General features: G+C 41.5%; 1 protein-coding gene across 3 annotated transcripts in view; it reads left to right on the top strand.

The window, feature by feature from the left end:
* The first annotated feature begins 303 nt into the window (after window positions 1-303).
* LOC139420465 (phosphatidate phosphatase LPIN2-like) overlaps window positions 304-19855 on the top strand; it is a 37996-nt gene continuing 18444 nt past the window's right edge. The window contains exon 1 of one of the 3 annotated variants that reach the window (XM_071170643.1): window positions 304-426. The gene's annotated coding sequence lies outside the window, so the exon portion shown is untranslated. The remainder of the gene's footprint in view (window positions 427-19855) is intronic. The other 2 variants (XM_071170644.1, XM_071170646.1) reach the window with 2 other exon arrangements.

Raw genomic sequence — 19855 nt, 5'->3', positions numbered from 1 at the left:
CACACTGGTTGAATCAACGTTGTTGCCACGTCATGCCAATGAAATGACATAGAACCAATTTGGAATAGACGTTGAATTGACGTATGTGCCCAGTGTCAAACAGACCAGACCCAGCCCAGAATACTTTCGGTATTTGCGGGACCAGACCCAGCTGTAATACATTGTTGCCTATGGGAGAGCCACCCCGTTAAGCAGGCCGGAACTGATCGTTTTTTTATGTTAAACGGACTGAGTGGGACATCTTTATTTATCCATCATCTTTGACTATAACGTTGTATCACGTGGAAGAGCGGTTTACCTGGTCACATGGTCAGATCATAGTGCCGCGAGACGATTCAATGTCGAGCTGAAGTGAGCTGCGATTGTTGAGGATATACGACCGTGACAAATTAGGGATACCGGCTGGCAAATGACTGTCTGCAAACGGTACGTATACAAGTACTACTCTCACCGGTGAAGTTGATAAGCTCCAGTTTTCTGAGAAACAGTAGGTTTTTCATAGAGCCTTTGGTGTGAAGCTCACGTTTGACTGGGCTATGTAGGGCAACACAGTATCGGCTTTATGCTGCCGTATGAAGGTATAAGGAAATGTTTTTTGTTTAGGACTTCTGACGACCAGTTTCTGCGAGCTTTCGCTCCTGTAGTTCTAAATTTTTGGCTAATTTAATATACATACACATGTTTAAGCATATGTGTAGGTTAGGGTAGGCTTGTCTCTGTAGTGTAAAGCGTGGCCATAGATAATAACGTAATTTCAAGAAATGTGAATATCACCACTGCTAAATATCACACAATCTTACTCCGAATAGGGAGGGCAATTTAAGGTGCTGCTGCACAGTCACTATGGAAACTACTTGTCAGTGTTAACTATTTCTAGAACTCCCGTTTCAATTGTGAATACGAGCATGTTTAGTCTCTCAAAATGGTTAAACTAGCGATCAATATGTGATCGTTCCAATCTGTGGATATGCTTCATTTACTATAACCCTAGATTAAAATATTTAATAATTTTTGCCATCATTATTTAAAGAACTGCAATATGTAAGATTTTGGGTGACCCGACCAAATTCAAATTGACATTCTCATTTCTTTCTCATTGAAAGCATGTTTAAGAAGTGTTAGATGTGTCATATTTGCTCTTTTTCTATGCTTCCAGTAGTTTGTCTTTTTTACTTTCGGTTATTGAAAATATATTTCACAGCGGTTTCTACACTTGTAGAATCATCTACGCTTGTTTTGTCACCTAAACGGAAATTAGGTGAACTATTAGAGTTAATTTATATTATGCTACTTTCCGTGATGTGGACAGGATGTGTTACTACTTACACAGCCTTTTGACCTCAGATTGGTGATGTTAGTATACAACTTTATAGCCAATGACACGATCAATTGCTTAAAACAGTTTAATATCATTGGTTTTGTACTGTTGATTTTGTCATACTGCACTGGAGGTTGTAGGACTTTGAACTCTTGCTCTCATTTTCGAACTCCAATGGCACGGAGAAGTCAGGGCTGGCTCTCTAAGTCACTTGCCTCACACCGATACATGGATTTGAGAGTCAATTAACAGCCAACCCTTGTCAGTGTTAATATACTATGTCGGGTCGTGATTCGTTTTAAGTTAAATAACAAAGCAACTGATTTGTTTCTTCCCCTGTTTCTGCAGCCTCCTAGAATCTAGACCACTGTCTTTAGCTAATTCAATACCCAGAGTATGTGAGCAGAGCGTCCCCAATTTGACTGGAGCGCAGTGCGAGATTCCCAAAGGCTGGAGCACCATTAGCCTTCTCGCCCGCTCCAATTTCGCTCCAGTAGCGGTCACCTCACGAGCTCAGGGCATGCCCGGCCCAGCATGCATTTGTAGTCTACCTGTATAGATTTTGCTGCTGTAACCGGTGTGAAATGGCTAGCTAGTTAGCGGGGTGCGCACTAATAGCGTTTCAATCGGTGACATCACTCGGTCTGAGACCTTGAAGTAGTTGTTTCCCTTGCTCTGCAATGGCCGTGGCTTTTGTGGAGCGATAGGTAACGATGCTTTGCGGGAGACTGTTGTCGATGTGTGTAGAGGGTCCCTGGTTCGAGCCCAGAGACCAAATTGTCAGTCGCCCCCAAGCACTGTTCCAGTGTCATCACTGTCATCACTGCCCTTTTCAATAAAAAGTGTCTGCTGTACCAGGCATCATGCCAAGGACAAAGCAAAAATACAATAGAAAGGATACTCGCTCCATCGCCTTTGGCACCACTGGTGATCAAGAGTCTACCAACCTGTAGGCTAGTCGCCACCAGAGCAGGGAACTGGCGTACGTTTGCAGTCCAGCCCTGGGTCTTGTCCACGGTTACGAAGGGGTACAGACTGCAGTTTGTTCTGGGACCACCTATTTTCAACAACATTTTGAAATCAGTGGTGACGCGACTCTGCAGGCATTCTCCTCTCTTTTTATGGGACTGTCAGGGCGATACCAGCGGCAGAGAGCCATTTCGACTTCAATTCCTGGTGATTCCTGGTTCCCAAAAAGGGGGAGGAGACCTACTGGTCCTCAACAGCTATCTGAATAAGTTCACATTCTGTATACTTATGTTCAACGTGCTGTCTCGCTCTATTCATTGAGGCAACTGGTTCACCTCAGTCGACCTAAAGGATGGTTATTTTCAGATACAGTTGAAGTCGGAAGTTTACATACACTTAGGTTGGAGTCATTAAAACTAGTTTTTTTAACCACTCCACAAATTTCTTGTTAACCTAATTTGCCAGAGTTTTTACTTAATTATGACATACCATTGAAGGTTGTGCAATGTAACAGGAATATTTAGACTTATGGATGTCACCCGTTAGATAAAATACGGAACGGTTCCGTAGTTCACTAAAAGAATAAACTACAGCTTGAACACCCATGCTTACCCCACAAGACATGTCTCCAAAGGTCTCTTCACAATCCCCAAGTCAAAAACAGACTATGGGAGGTGCACAGTACTACATAGAGCCATGGCTACATGGAACTCTAATTCTACATCAGGTAACTAACTAACTGATGCAAGCAGTAGTCAGATTTTTTTTTAAAACACATAAAAATACACAGTGGAGGCTGTGAAGAGAGACACAGACACACATACACATGATAGGACATGCTCTCTACACACGTATACATGGATTTTGTATTGCAGATATGTGATTGTAGAGTAGTGGCCTGAGGGAACACACTTAACGTGTTATGAAATGTCATGTATTATGCCTTAATGTTGCTGGACCCCAGGAAGAGAAGCTGCTGCCTTGGGGATCCTTAATCAATACAAATACATAGTTGGACTCACCTGCTCCCTCTTTCTCCAGTTGTGCTATTTACAAACACACACGTGACTGGCTCAACTGTTCTGGGGAACTACGGTAAGCTTCATAATGGAAAATAATGTGACAAGTGAAATGAAGAACGCAATATGCTTTATCTTCTAACATATTGCATAAGTTGACTGCAGGTATTTCCTTAAAGTAGCTACAAATACGAACATTTATAGAAAAACTTCAAAGAATTAGTTAGTGATATTGAGTCGGAAACGTCTCCACTTCGCTGATCCTCAACACAGGCCCCACAAGGGTGCGTGCTCAGCCCCCTCCCGTTCTCCCCGTTCACCCATGACTGCGTGACTATGAACGCCTCCAACTCAATCATCAAGTTTGCAGACGACACAACAGTAGTGGGCTTGATTACCAACAACAACGAGACAAACTACAGGTGATATGATCGTGGTCTTCAGGAAACAGCAGAGGGAGCACCCCCCTATCCACATCGACGGGACAGCAGTGGAGAAGATGGAAAGTTTTAAGTTCCTCGGCATACACATCACAGACAGTGTGGGACAGAAGGCGCAACAGCGTCTCTTCAACTTCAGGAGGCTGAAGAAATGTGGCTGAAGAAATGTGACTTATCACCTAAAACCCCCACAAACTTTTACAGATGCGCAATTGAGAGCATCCTGTCAGGCTGTATCACCGCCTGGTACGGCAACTGCACCGCCCACAACCGCAAGGCTGTCCAGAGGGTGGTGCAGTCTGCACAACGCATCACCAGGGGCAAACTACCTGCCCTCCAGGAGACCTACAGCACCCGATGGCACAGAAAGGCCAAAAAGATCATCAAGGACAAACACCCCCGAGCCACTGCCTATTTACCCCGCTACCATCCAGAAAGCGAGGTCAGTACAGGTGCATCAAAGCTGGGACCGAGAGACAGAAGCTTACCTGGTTAATATTGCCTGCTAACCTGGATTTCTTTTAGCTAAATATGCAGGTTTAAAAATATATACTTCTGTGTATTGATTTTAAGAAAGGCATTGGTGTTTATGGTTAGGTACACAGATTTGATTTGTGTGTATTAGGTCATTGTTAGATATTACTGCACTGTCGGAACTAGAAGCACAAGCATTTCACTACGCTCGCACTAACATCTGCTAACCATGTGTATGTGACCAATAAAATTTGATTTGACGGTATTGAAAAACCATCCTGTGGCTATTTCCTAATACCCCGGTATACGGTATATACAGTATACCGCTCAAGCCTAGCTGACATGTCAGCAACATATCACCATGCATACCACTGCTGGCTTGCCTCTGAAGCTAAGCATGGTTGATCCTGGTCGATCTCTGGATGGTAGACCAGATTCTGCTGGAAGTGGTGTTGGAGGGTTGTAGGGGGCACTCTTCCCTCTAGTCTAAGGATATTGCCCTGCGTAGGGTGCTGTCTTTCGGATGAGACGTTAAATGGGTGTCCTAACTCTCTGTGGTCATAAAAAATCCCACATCATAAGAGTAGGAGTGTTAACCCCGGTGTTATGGCTAAATTCCCAACCTGGCCCCATTCCATCATGGCCACCTAATCATCCCCCTCATTCCTAATTTGCATATCACTCCTCACCACTCCATCTGATGTGTGGTGAGCGTTCTGGTTCAAAAATGGTGGACGTACATCACCCAGGTGGATGCTGCACATTGGTGGTGGATGAGGTGAGTCTCCCCCTTACTCTGTGGGGCGCTTTGAGTGTCTCCGTTGGTAGAAAAGTGAAATATACAGTTAGCTCCAAAACTATTGGAAAAGTGACCATTTGTTGTTTTGGCTTTGTACCCCAGCTCTTTAGATATTACATAATACAATGACTGTGGGGTTTAAGTGCAGACTGTCAGCTTTCATTTGGCGGTATTTTCATCCACATCGGATGAACTGTTCAGAAATTACAGTACTTTTTGTACAAACAAACTGCTGATGCACAACCAAATTTTGAAATTGCTCCTCGTGTATTATGCTATTCTTACTCTCAATAGTAAGTTGAGACCCGAACTGAGTTCCTAAACTGCCAGGGGTTGTTCTAAGTGACCGCTTATGTCTGGATCTGGCCCTGTACTTAAACATGGCTATTGTGGAGGTATGTTATTTTGCCATATTCTGTTTCCTACTTTTGTGTTAATGAAAATAGTGCAGTTTCAACACATTCTCCTATACCACACGCAAAGATTTTGTTTTGGAGTTATGCCTTGGCAATGACCTCTACTGCGTTTGTGTGCCCTGTACTGTGTACCTTTTTTATGTGTTCATCATGCATTTATTTTTTTATCCATCAATTCACTCTTCTACAGTGGAACATGTAAATGAATGGGCCCACAAGCATCCAGATCAGCAAAATCCTCCCCAAACAAAAAAACTTTAAGTGCCACTGTTACTGTTGGCTTTTGGTTTGTATTAGTGAACTTTGCGCACTGTAGCACAGTTTTATGAATGCGTCCCAAATTGTGCACTGTTCTCTTCATAGTGCACTACTTTTGACCAGGGACCGTAGGGATTAGGGTGCCATTTTAGACACAGCCTATAGGCCTAACTGACCTCTGTGCTGCAGACAGCAGTAATCTGTGCCCGGGCTGCAGCCACGAGGGACTGCTAAACCCTTTGTCTATAAATTGTATGGGGCAGCAGATAAAACTAAATATTTGCTGAGGCTGTTGTTACCAACAACACAAGTGCCATCAGGTTATTAGAGTTACACGGACAGCATTATGCGATTATCAGAAGACAATATGACCTTACAGGCCCCTACAGTGGGCGACAGGTAGTCTAGCTGTTAACAGTGTTGGGCCGGTAACCAAAAGGTCAATGGTTTAAATCCCAGAGCCGACAAGTTGGGAAAATCTGCCGTTTTTGCCCTTGAGCAAGGCAGTTAACCCCCAACAACTGCTCCCCTGGTGCCGATGACGTGGACATCGATTAAGGCAGCCCCCGCACCTCTGATTCAGAGGGGTTGGGTTAAATGCGGAAGACACATTTCGGTTGAATGCATTCAGTTTTGCAACTGATTAGGTGTCCCCTTTACTTCCCTTCCCAGTATAGATATACACTGAGCACCCACCTTTTTGCCCTCAAAACGGTCTCAATTCATCTAGGCATGGACTCTACAAGGTGTCAAGCATTCCACATGGATGCTGGACAATGTTGACTCCAATGCTTCCCACAGTTGTGTGAAGTTGGCTGGATGTTCTTTGGGTGGTGGACCATTCTTGATACACACGGGAAACTGTTGAGTGTGAAAAACCGAGCTGCGTGGCAGGCAGTTCTTTACACAATTGCGCACACCATTGCGCCTGGCTTGTACTACCATACCCCGCACTTAAATATTTTGTCTTCCCATTCACCCTCTGAATGGCACACGTACACAATCCATGTTTCAATTGTCTTGAGACTTAAAAATCCTTCTTTAATCAGTCCCCTTCATATACACTGATTTGAAGTAGATTTAACAAGTGACATCAATAAGGGATCATAGCTTTCAATGGATTCACATGGTCAGTCCATGTCATGGAAAGAGCAAGTGTTCTTAATGTTTTGTACACTGTCAATCCCTCTACAACCTTCAATATATTTCAATGCCTTTCTGCTCTCATTAAGGCCTACACAAGCTGGTAAACAGCGAATGTATGATTTTGATTTGTTTTACCTGGTGTTAATGAATGAGCCCAGAGTATTATGCCAGTCGGCTATGAATAACTCAATATTTTAGGTTCATATGCCAGGATGGCCTCTGTAATGAAGGTGGTTATAATGGGTGTGTTCTAAAAATTCACTCTGGAGTGCCAGAGTGTGCTCTGGGAGTTGTCAGATTTTTGTTCTGTTAGTAAATCCAGAGCATTTTGCTCTTTGAGCGTTCAGAGCGCACATTGGAAGCTCTGGTTGAGAATTAGGGTTGAGCCGAGTGTTCTGCAGCCGAGCCAACTGGCTAAAGTTGGCTAGCTTGCTAGCTACTTCCAGACACAAATCAGAGAACACCTCACTCTGACCATTAGACTGTCCCTAGCAGAGCCGGTTAGGCTGTCGTCATGTTATCTAGAGCGTTGGTGACTGAATTTTGTATTTTTTTTGCCAACGTTTACTGACACCGGTCATATTCAAAGGGTGTTGAGCCCCTCCTTGTTTGCCTGTTTTGCATGTTATTTTGGCATTAATACGAGTCACATACAGTATGTTTGCAAACAATGCAATATTTTTTTGAGTTAATAAAGCGGCATGGCCGTTTTTTTTTTTTTTTTTTTTTTTGGTTTCTTGAGTAAGGCAGCTCCAAAATGCATCTGCTTCAGCCTAGCTCGGGGCTTTCTGTGGTGGAGGGGCAGCCAGAGGAAAATACAGAGCGTAGGGGTTGGTAATATTCTCTAGTTGCGCCGTGATTGGCTCAGTGTTCTCACTCATGGAGACACTACATCACCAACAAATCTATAGGGAGAGCTAGAAAGTTCAAGCCCCCTTGGGTGCTGCCTTAGAGTTACAGTAGAAGTGCCCATCCAAGAAAGGCGCAAGGTCATTGGTCACAGATAAAAATTTAAAAAATACGTCAAATCACGTTATCTACAGTAGCTTTGATTGGACGGATCATGTCAACATCTTACTTACAAAATAGAGGTCGACCGATACCGATTATTGGAGGACCAAAAAAAGCCAATACTGATTAACCAGACGATTTTTGTGTGTGTGTACACACAAATTAATTAATGACAATTACAACAATACTCAATGAACACTTATTTTAACTTAATATAATACATAAGTAAAATCTATTTAATCTCAAATAAATAATGAAACATGCTCAATTTGGTTTAAATAATGCAAAAACACAGTGTTAGAGAAGAAAGTAAAAGTGCAATATGTGCCATTTAAAAAAAACTAACGTTTAAGTTCCTTGCTCTGAACATGAGAACATATACAAGCTGGTGGTTCAATATTCCCAGTTCTTCAATATTCCCATTAAGAAGTTTTAGGTTGTAGTTATTATTGGAATTATGTCGACTTTCTCTCTATACCATTTGTATTTCGTATACCTTTAGACTATTGGTTGTTCTAATAGGCACTTTTGTATTGCCAGCCTAATCTCAGGTGTTGATAGGCTTGAAGTCATAAACAGTGATGTGAAGCATGCATTGCTTAGAGCTGCTGGCAAACGCAGTAAGGTTTGGGTGAATACTTACGAGCCTGCTGCCGCCTACCACCGCTCAGTCAGACTGCTCTATCAAATCATAAACTTAATTATAATATAATAAACAGAAATACGAGCCGTTGATAATTTAATATGGTAAAATCCGGAAACTATCATTTCGAAAACAAAACATTTATTTTTTCAGTGAAATACAGAACCGTTCCGTATTTTATCGAACAGACGGCAACCCTAAGTCTAGATATTGCTGTTGCATCGCACAACCTTCAATGTTATTTCATAATTATGTAAAATTCTGGCAAATTAGTTCGCAACGAGCCAGGCGGCCCAAACTGTTGCATATACCCTGACTCTGTGTGCAATGAACACAAGAGAAGTGACACAATTTTCCCTAGTTAATATTGCCTGCTAACATGAATTTATTTTAACTATATATGCAGGTTTAAAAAAATATACTTCTGTGTATTGATTTTAAGAAAGGCATTGATGTTTATGGTTAGGTACATTCGTGCAACTATTGTGCTTTTTTCGCGAATGTGCTTTTGAAAAATCATCCCCCGTTTGGCGAAGTAGGCTGTGATGATAAATTAACAGGCACCGTATTGACAAGCTAGTTAACCTAGTAATAATATCAACCATGTGTAATTAACTAGTGATTATGTGAAGATTGATTTGTTTTTTAATAAATTAAGTTGGCTCTTTGCTGCACTTGCGTAACAGGTATTCAGCTCGCTACGTAGTTTCCTCATGGAATGCACTTCAGTCGGCCATAATCGGCGTACAAAAATACCGATTACCGATTTGTTAGAAACTTGAAATCGGCCCTAATCGCACGACCTCTATTACAAAATCATGAATCACATTGACATTCTACTGGCAAATCCTTTTCAATCCTTTGCTACCAGAAATTATAGATAAAACGTATCGGTGCTCATCAGCCATTGGACACAAACATTAAAAACTCTTAGGGATCAAATCCCGTTATCTGAATCGATTTGACAACATCCGGTGACATGGCAGAGCGCCAAATTAAATTATTAGAAATACTTTCATACAATCACAAGTGCAATATACCAAATTAAAGCTTTACTTGTTAATCCAGCCACCGTGTCAGATTTCAAAAAAGCTTTATGGCGAAAGCAAACAATCATATTTCAGCCCGCCAGGCCTGACACACAACTCAGAAATAACGGTATAATTCATGCCTTAACTTTGAAGAGCTTCTTCTGTTGGCACTCCAATATGTCCCATAAACATAACAAATGGTCCTTTTTTGTTCAATTAATTCTGTCGTTATAGCTCCAAAATGTCAATTTTATTTGGTGCGTTTGATTCAGAAAAACACCCGTTTGAACTCTCCCGACATGACTACACATGATCTAATAAGTTACCTGTAAACTTTGTCCAAACATTTCAAATAACTTTCTTAATCCAACTTTAGTTTTTTTAAATGTAAATAATCTCTAACGTTTAAGACGGGATTAACTGCATTCAATAGCGGATAAAATGAAAGTGGAGCGAGCTTCAGGTCGCGTGCACCAACCACAACAGTACACTTGGCTATCCACCCAGATAGGAAATGGCTACTTCTTCATTACTCAAAGGAAAAATATCAACCAATTTCTAAAGACTGACATCTAGTGGAAGCAATAGGAACTGCAACAAAGTGCCGTAGAAATATAGATCCACATAGAAAACCCATTGAAAACAGTCACCTCAACAACAACAAAAATCCTGGATGGTTTGTCCTCTGGGTTTTGCCTACCAAATAAGTTATGTTATACTCAGACATTATTCAAACAGTTTTAGAAACGTCAGAGTATTTTCTATCCAAATCTACTAATGAAATGCATATCCTAGCTCCTGGGCCTGAGTAACACGCAGTTTACTTTGGGCGCGCTTTTCATCCGGACGTGAAAATACCGCCCCCTAGCCTAGAGAGGTTAAACAACAAGTTGGAAATCGCAAATTCAACAATGAGTGGTTGGTAGGAATCAGTGACTAACTGCATGCGTTGCAAGCAATCACTATTTTGCTTCCCCTGCTATTCGGTGGAGAGGGTGTGTAGTCCAAGTCTGGGTTTAAAGCTCTCTTTTCCAAGCTTAAAAGGATAAACATTCACATGCAATGCCATGGTCCAATACATTGGCCATGCTGTCAATCCAGACTTCTACTGCTTTCAAAACAACCGGGAAATCTCAGACTTCAGTGAGTTCAAGACAACAGGTAACTCTGGGGGAAGAACGAGCTCCGACTGGGAAAATAACTCGGAAATCCAAGTCGGGAACTCGGGCCTCTTTCTAGAGCTCCTACGTGAAGATCACTGATGTCATGATTCAACCTTGTTTATTTCAGAGTTTCTAGTTGTTTTGAAAGCAACATCAATCCAGAGAATGCCAGACTTTGATGACAAAATTTGCCCACAAGAAAGACCGTTGTGCCACCTTCCTGTTAACGTGAGCACAGCACAACTGTCCAAAAAGGTCTTGTATGCTGCTGCATGAATTATGTAATATACAAGGGATATATGTATGCCTCACCCCAATCATTTGGTCCCTTTCCCATTCATAATTTAGCCTGCTGTTCTGACTTGGTGGTGCATATGTAGCCTACAGCCTGTTTTGGAGAAATGTAATCATCAAATATTGTAAGAGCTTTCATTGTCTGCTTATATGACCCCTTTATTTATCCTACGGTTTTGACTTGGTGTACAGGGAGAATACTGTAAGAACGACCCATGTTCTGAATTCTGTCACTACATTTCAATAGTGCTAAACAAATAGTTATATTGACTACGTCCGTCTTAGCTCGCTCATTAATGTCTTAATCAAAATTACGGATTGCCTCTTATCCTTTCATCGTTTCCTTATTCCATAGTTTGTACATCTCAATGGTCAGTGGAAACCACATTTGTTTAAGCAAGTCAGCCATTTCAGCTATCCATTTTAAAAAGGTAGTAAATGAGGCTGAATTAACTTTTTCATTGCCAGACAAGGCTCCACTGAAAGCCAGGTGTAGCAGTGGTAAGGTTTTGGGACTGCTGTTGGGACAGTTTTATGTAGGCCCTAACAGTTTGTGGGCACTGTTTGTCACTGTTATAGTGCAATTAATGTATTGTTTAGTGTTGTGTAGTGGCTTTGCTGGCATGCATCCCCAAAAACATTTTTGAGTTTGCCCCACCAAGATGTACATGCTAAAATCATCACTGGACCTGTCTAATGAGCAGATACAGCCACACCCCAAAGCAAGCAAAGCAAAAGCGAAAGCACAGTGGACAGGAAAAACCCTAGAATGACGAAACCTAGAGAGGAATGTACAGTGTTGAGATTTAAGATGACATTGGGGGTTTTTTGCAGGCAGGGTGCTTTTTCTTTCAGTGCCTTGACAAGTTTGATTGCCAGTTGTGGAAGTTTGAATAACGTTAGGGCTATGGCTTTGTCACTGTGTTTGGATAGACTAAGCCAAACATGCACTGCGTAAAGATTCTGTTTCAGTCCAGTATTTAATTATTTATCCTCTTTGATGTTAAGAAAAAAAATACAAAAAGGCATGCTGAAACTAAAGACTCAAACAAACAAAAGGCTTCAACAAAAGCCAGCAGCCTCATGACTCTGCCAGCTGGGACACTGACTGTCGATCACCTTAATTGGTAGCACATGTGTGCAAATAAAGCAGGGGTGTCAAAGTCAAATGGACGGAGGGCCAAATAAAAAAATCAGCTACAAGACGAGGGCCGGACTGTTCGAATGTTCATTGAAAATTTTTTAAATGACGCATATAGTCTAGTGAACCTAATTGAACCTACTGAAAACCTAACAAATATATTACAATATGATCAGATAAATAAAGCAATATTTTCTTATGGCTCTGTCAGTAATCTTTAATTTTCAACAGACACAAAAGACAAATTTCCTTTATATAAATATCCCATAACATGAACATTAAATGAAAGAAACCGGTATTCAAGGCACCATCAGTAGACTATATTTTCTATTTTAGCAAAAGTGGGCTAAATTTACTTCAAAGAAAAAACAATAATAGCAATTTTCTATCATCCACTCAACTGAAATATTTTTAAAATATAATTGGATTGAAATACAAAAAAATAAAGTGCAAAAATCTATTAATCAAAAACAACACTTTGTTTAAGGAGAAGTAACATGCAGTGAAAACAAATATTAAATTTTAACTTTTAAACTTGAACTGAGTAAAAACTCTAAATATGTGATTGCACAGTAATGTTCACTTGTTTGAGGTTGAGGGTGATACTTGGTGGTGTCCCATCTTTTCCACAAGTTCATCAATGTTCGGGGTAAGGCTCTGAGCTGAAGAAATCCTCAGAATTGAGTGGAGGTGTTCAGCAGTAAGTCGACTTCTGTGTGATGTTTTGTTCAGGTTCATCAAAGAAAACAGTTGTTCACACAGGTATGTGCTGCCAAACATAGACAACGTTTGAGCAGCCTGGATGCGCAGCTGGGGCATTGTGCCGGGGAGGAAACGGGCGAACTCCGCAGCACCCACTGCCGCATATTTTGCCCTCAGTGCATCATTGCATTGGAGGTCAATCAACTCCATTTGGAGGTTTGGTGGTGAGCTTTCCACGTCAACAGCAAATGGGTTACCGAGCAGTTCCAACCTGCTTTTTTGTGCTTCAAAGTCAGCAAATCGCCGTCGAAAGTCAGCGGCAAGCATACCTATTTTATCAGCCAACTGTGTGCTCGGGAACGCACTGGTAGAGAGCTTCTCTTTCATGGTCTGGCAGCTGGGAAAGTGGCTCAAATTTTCTTTCCGCATCTGCGTCTCCCACAGAGTCAGTTTGGTTTTAAATGCCTTCACTGTACTGTACATATCAGAGATGACACGATCCCGACCCTGCAGCTGCAAGTTTATTGCATTCAGATGACTCGTAATGTCACACAGAAAAGCCATTTCACACAGAAACATTTCGTCTCGGAGTTGTGTTGTGTCTTTCCCTTTGCTGTCCAAGAACAGACAAATCTCCTCACGAAGCTCGAAACATCTTTGAAGCACCTTTCCCTGGCTTAGCCATCGCACCTCTGTGTGATAAGGCAAATCACCATGCTCCGTTTCTAACTCCGTCAGAAATGCCTTGAACTGGCGGTGATTCAAACCTTTGGCTCTGATAAAGTTAACTGTGCGCGTGATGATGCTCATTACATGCTCCATTTTCAAGGCTTTACCGCACAACGCTTCCTGGTGTATGATACAATGATAAGCTGTCAGCTCACCTGTCGCGTTTTCCTCTTGCATCTTTTCCCGTATCTTCGCCACCAGTCCGCTCCTGTGTCCACACATCGCAGGTGCTCCGTCGGTTGTCAAACCCACAAGTTTTTCCCAAGGCAGCTCCATCTCATTTACACATCTTGACACCTCTTCATACAAATCATGCCCCGTAGTTGTGCCATGCATAGGACGTAAAGCCAAAAACTCCTCTGTCACGCTTAGGTTGGAGTCCACTCCGCGGATGAAAATTGACAACTGGGCAATGTCAGAAATGTCGGTGCTCTCATCCACAGCCAAAGAATATGCAATAAAATCTTTTCCCTTTTTCACAAGCTGCTCTTTTAGATTGATGGACAACTGGTCTACTCTCTCGGCAATGGTGTTTCTGCTCAGACTCACATTTAAAAAGAGTTGCCTTTTTTCTGGGCAAACTTCGTCACAAACTTTAATCATGCAGTTTTTGATGAAATCCCCCTCCGTAAATGGCCGGGCTGATTTAGCGATCTCTTCTGCCAAAATAAAACTGGCCTTGACAGCAGCCTGGCCTTGTGATTTGGCTTTTTTGAACAGAGCCTGTCGAGATTTGAGGCCTCGTTTTAATTCCTCTGCCTTTTGTAGCCTTTGTTCCATGTCCATATTCTTGTTTTTGTCCGCGTGTTTCGTTTCATAATGTCGTCTCAGATTATACTCTTTCAGTACCGCCACACTTTCTCCACACAGAAGACACACAGGTTTTCCAGCTACCTTCGTGAACATATACTCCGACTCCCACCTTGTTTGAAACCCCCGGTTCTCAGTATCCACCTTCCGTTTTGCCATTTTTGATGGGTATCTGAAAGTTAATTTTACTGTGATGCTGACGATTGCTGTGCCAATAAATATTGAAATGAAGCAGCCTACTGCTCGGTGCGTCACCTTTGCATTGTGGGAAATGTAGTATTGGTGCGTGTAAAAGATCTGCGGGCTGCCGGCTTGCTGCGGGCCGGTTCTAATAATAAATCAAGATCATCCCAGGGGCCGTAAAAAACCTTCTTGCGGGCCGGATGTGGCCCGCGGGCCTTGACTCTGACATATGTGAAATAAAGGCTCAGCAACTAGACCTGGTTACCGCTGCCATCTGAGGATGGAGTGTTTGTCTATGTCCAAATGCTCATCGTAACCCCATATGCTAACGTTAGTAACTTTTCCATCTCTCTGATAAACGTGTTTTTGTGTTGCTTTAACCGCAGCCACATCAAGAGATTTGTGTTTGGTGAAGGTACATAACTGGATCTACACAACCAATGTCTTGGGATGTGATTGCATCTTGACGTTAGAGTGCTTTGGAGGTCTGAAAACACATGTTGATTTGTAAATGTGATGTCCTTTTAAACGTGAATCTGTAAGTAACCGCAGCCACATCTAGAGATTTGTGTTTGGTCCCATTTTCCTCTATACAGAATTGGGGACATTTTACCAATACATTAGTCCTAGCTAACATGGTTTTTACAGATCCCGTATTATATGAATTCAGACGTTCCGTTCTCCATTCAATTTGATTCAACTGCTCTGATCGTTTGAAACTTTTGGGTTCAGACAGAGTGAGATTCAATTTCTAGTTTCCTTTCCCCTCAACTGGCAGTGGTTGCAGCATGGCTCTGTTCTCTTGTGCTTTGTCTTTCTCGTCTGCGTTTGTGGTAAATGAAAGTCGCCACGTTACTGTGTGAATCATCACTGTATTTCCTGCAACTCATAGATTGATGGGTTTATGGTACGCAAGCTTTGTTTCCTGGATCTACTCGGCAACAGAGATTACCGTGTCTTGTGATTGGCTGACCTTAGATCCTTAAACTTTTGACCTGATAGCTTTCAAATGATGATGATGATGACCCTTTTGAATCAAGGGGAGATTCTCGTTTAGGAAAAAGACCGTCCTCTCCTCGAGTCTTCCGTCATCTCTCCTCCGTGACCTGGAAACCGATAAGTGGTTGAGTGCTCGACAAGTGTCTATCGTTATTAAGTGAACGGAGGAGTCTGCCTCTGTCCTCGATTGCTTCCTCCCGTGGAATCTCCTCAGATGAAATCTGCCACACCCCCTTGAATCAGCTGTTTTCTTGGAGGAGAAATGCAGCACACATTTAAAAACAATATGTTAATTATCCTTTTAACTCTAAAATTAATTATTTCCAATTTACACGTATATTTTGGGATTCTCATTTCATATAAGTGCATTTGTTTCCATGTTTCTTCTCCTCCAGCCTCTCCTCGATTACCCTTGACCTTTTTCAAAGGAGGAGAGGACGGAGGACAGAGGAGTTAACTTAACCAATTGAGAATCTCCCAAGAATGGCCCATCCCTTTGCTCAGCAATACAATAGGCAGCCATTTTACCCCATCAGCTCAGTGAGGATTGGACATCAGACAATAATAAATGATTGACCTTTGCTACAGGCAGTTAATAGCTACACTTCAATTACATATGCATCAAGCTTCTCAGAGTAGGAGTGTTGATCTAGGATCAGCTCCCCCTGTCCTGTCCATCTTATTCATTGTAATCTAAAATCAAAACTGATCCCAAATCAACACTCTTACTCTGAGACGCTTGATATCTATGGCCCCAGATTGGAAGTAAAACTGTGTTCTTCCTTGACTGTGAGCCTCGCTTAAGTCTGAATGTGGGCGAGAAAGGCATTCACTACCAACCTACCTCCTCAGTCAGTGTGAACTAGATCACACCTAATGCATTCTAAGTAGGGTTGCAAGCTTTGAGAAGAAGTAGCCTTGTATTCTAATGCCCACATTCACAGTCAGCTTGGTTGGCCTCTGAGTTTGTGAGGATTTAAATGTTTGGTCTTCTATTATCGCCACACCACACACCATGTGAACAAAGAGAGCTTAGACAGCATTTTCCTTGAGTCCCATCTCTGCTCTACTGCACACCACACACCAAACCACACACACACACACACACAAGGCATGGTTTGAGCATGCAAACATTTCATGTGCACATTTCATGGTTTGAGCACACAGCATTTTCCTATGCAGTCCCATCTCTGCTCTATTGCACACCACACACACACACACACACTACACTACACCCCACACACAAGGCATGGTTTGAGCACTTGTGCTCCTAAGTTGGAAAATGTAGGCTTACACAAAGAAACATTTAGGAACACCATGAAAACTGTTAGCTATTAAAGCGGCAATCTGTAGTTGAAACAACAACAAAGCAATTCCCCACGACTGTTTAGTTAAAGGTTAAGGGATGGGGCTGGAGAAATGTAAAGGCACTCAAATTCATAAAGAGCTTTGGATGCAAGGACTGACCCTCCATGATATCAACATTATAGTTTAAACATATTTTGAGGCTACACTGTGTTTGTTTACATTTTACTCTGTTTACAAACATTGGTAAAACAAGGTTATGTTTGGCTTCTGTTGGGATACCACAGTTGAAATAAGCTCATTGGGCATTTATGGGTTTATGTCATACGTTTTTGAGTAAAAAAAAAATGGATGTGGTAACTAGACCGATTTTAATTAGAATGGCAGATTTCAAGTTTTCATAACAATCGGTAATCAGCATGTTTGGACGCTGATTATATTGCAATCCACGAGGAGACTGTATGGCAGGCTGACCACCTATTATGTGAGTGCAGGCAGCAAGGAGCCCTGGTAATTTGCTATCTAGCATTAAAATGATCTTATAAAAAAAAAGCAATCTTAACATAATCACTAGTTAACTACACATGGTTGATGATATTACTAATTTAACTAGCTTGTCCAGCGTTGCATGTAATCAATGCGGTGCCTGAAACTGTGTCACTTCTCTTGCGATCAGTGTAAGCATGAGGCGGCAGGTAGCCTAGTGGTTAGAGCGTTGGACAAGAACCGGAAGGTTGCAAGATCGAGGTGTAATTCTCTTGTTCTGCCCCTGAACAAGGCAGTTAACCCACTGTTCCTAGGCCGTCATTGAAAATAAGAATTTGTTCTTAACTGACTTGCCTAGTTCAATAAAGGTTAAATAAATTAGCAGAGTCCAGGTATATGCAGCAGTTTAAGTTTATGCAGACCATTTCTTACGAACAAAGACGTAATTAATTTGCCAGAATTTTACATAATTATGATATAACATTGAAGGTTGTGCAATGTAACCGCAATAGACTTAGGGTTGCCACCCGTTCAATAAAATACGGAACGGTTCCGTATTTCACTGAAAGAATAAACGTTTTGTTTTCGAAATGATAGTTTCTGGATTTCACCATATTAATGACCTAAGGCTCATATTTCTGTGTGTTTATTATGTTATAATTAAGGCTATGATTTGATTGAGCGGTGGTAGGCAGCAGCAGGCTCGTAAGCGTTCATTAAAACCGCACTTTCCTCCGTTTGCCAGCAGTTTTTCACAATTCTTGAAACACAGCGCTGTTTATGACTTCAAAACTATTGACTCCCGAGATTAGGCAGGCAATACTATAGTGCCTATAAGAACATCCAATAGTAAAATATATATGAAAAACAAATGGTATAGAGAGAAATAGTCCTATAATAACTACAATCAAAAACTTAATACCTGGAAATATTGAAGACTCATGTTAAAAGGAACCACCAGCCTTCATATGTTCTCATGTTCTGAGCAAGGAACTTAATCATTAGCTTTTTTACATGGCTCATACTGCACTTTTACTTTCTTCTCCAAACCAAATTGCGCATGTTTCATTATTTGTTTGAGACTAAATTGATTTGATTTATGTATTATATTAAGTTAAAATAAGTGTTCATTGTTCATTCAGTGTTGTTGTAATTGTCATTATTACAAATATATATATAACAAATATATATTAACAAAAATTGGCCGATTTTGATCGGTATTTGTTTTTATTGGTCCTCCAATAATCGGTATCAGCGTTGAAAAATCATTGGTTGGCCTCTAGTAGTAACTGCATATTGCATTTTTTAAAATAAGGATATCCAGCAATAACATAATAGAGTTTAGGAGCACCAGAAAAATGTATTTTAGATTTTGATAATGAGCTATCAAATCATATCAAACTTTTTCAAACTTCACATGCGCCGAATACAACAGGTGTAGTAGACCTTACTGTGAAATGCTTACTTACAAGCTCTTGACCAACAATCAGTTCAAGAAAGAGTTAAGAAAATATTTACCAAATAAACTAAAGTAACACAATAACTAAATATAGCTTACACAAAAAAACAGCCTACATTGGCTCAGCCAATATGATGAATCCTAGCTACTTTTCAAGCTCATCTCCTACAGAAGCTCTCGCTGTCCCGCAGCCTCAGTAGTACATGAACATGTGGTGACACAGAAAGAAAGGAACAGGGAAGAAATCATTACAACCATTTTTACCTTGGTGATTTATTTTCTAGGGGCACTGGTGCTCCCACATACAAGTTCCAGGTAGCAAAGCAAAATCTTCAGGAGCGTATGTCCCTTAAAATGGTAGCAATGTAGAGTCCTGCTTTGGTCCCTGGTCAAAACTAGTGCACTATTTAGGGAATAGTGTGCCATTGGCAATGCATATGGTGACCAATGGGAACCTGGCCTGGGCCCCAGCCATCATGCTGCTGGTGTGATCTGATTCTGAATGCAGCACTGCCATAGAAGGAAATGGGACAGACCCTCTGTGTTTAGGGACCTCCGGAACAACAAGGTTAGTTTAGTCTGTCTCCCAATAGCAGGAAAGTTATTCAGTGCTTATCTTTTCCATTTATTTGGGGTGAAGGTACATAACTGGATCTACACAACCAATGTCTTGGGATGTGATGGCATCTTGACGTTAGAGTACTTTGCAGGTCTGAAAACATATGTTGATTTGTAAGTGTGATGTCCTTTTAAACGTGAATCTGTAAGTAACCGCAGCCACATCTAGAGATTTGTGTTTGGTCCCATTTTCCTCTCTACAGAATTGGGGACATTTTACCAATACATTAGGCCTAGCTAACATGGTCTTTACACATACATTTTTATTCAATTTAACTATGCAAGTCCGTTAAGAACAAATTCTTATTTACGATGACGGCCAAACCCGGACGACGCTGAGCCAATTGTGCACCGCCCTATTGGACTCACAATCACGGCCGGATGTGATTCAGTCAGGATTCGAACCAGGGACTTTAGTGTTACCTCTTAGACCGCTGCACCA

This window comes from Oncorhynchus clarkii, chromosome 11 (assembly GCF_045791955.1).
Source record: "Oncorhynchus clarkii lewisi isolate Uvic-CL-2024 chromosome 11, UVic_Ocla_1.0, whole genome shotgun sequence".
Classification (NCBI taxonomy): domain Eukaryota; kingdom Metazoa; phylum Chordata; class Actinopteri; order Salmoniformes; family Salmonidae; genus Oncorhynchus; species Oncorhynchus clarkii.
This window is presented reverse-complemented; position numbering and strand designations above follow the sequence as displayed.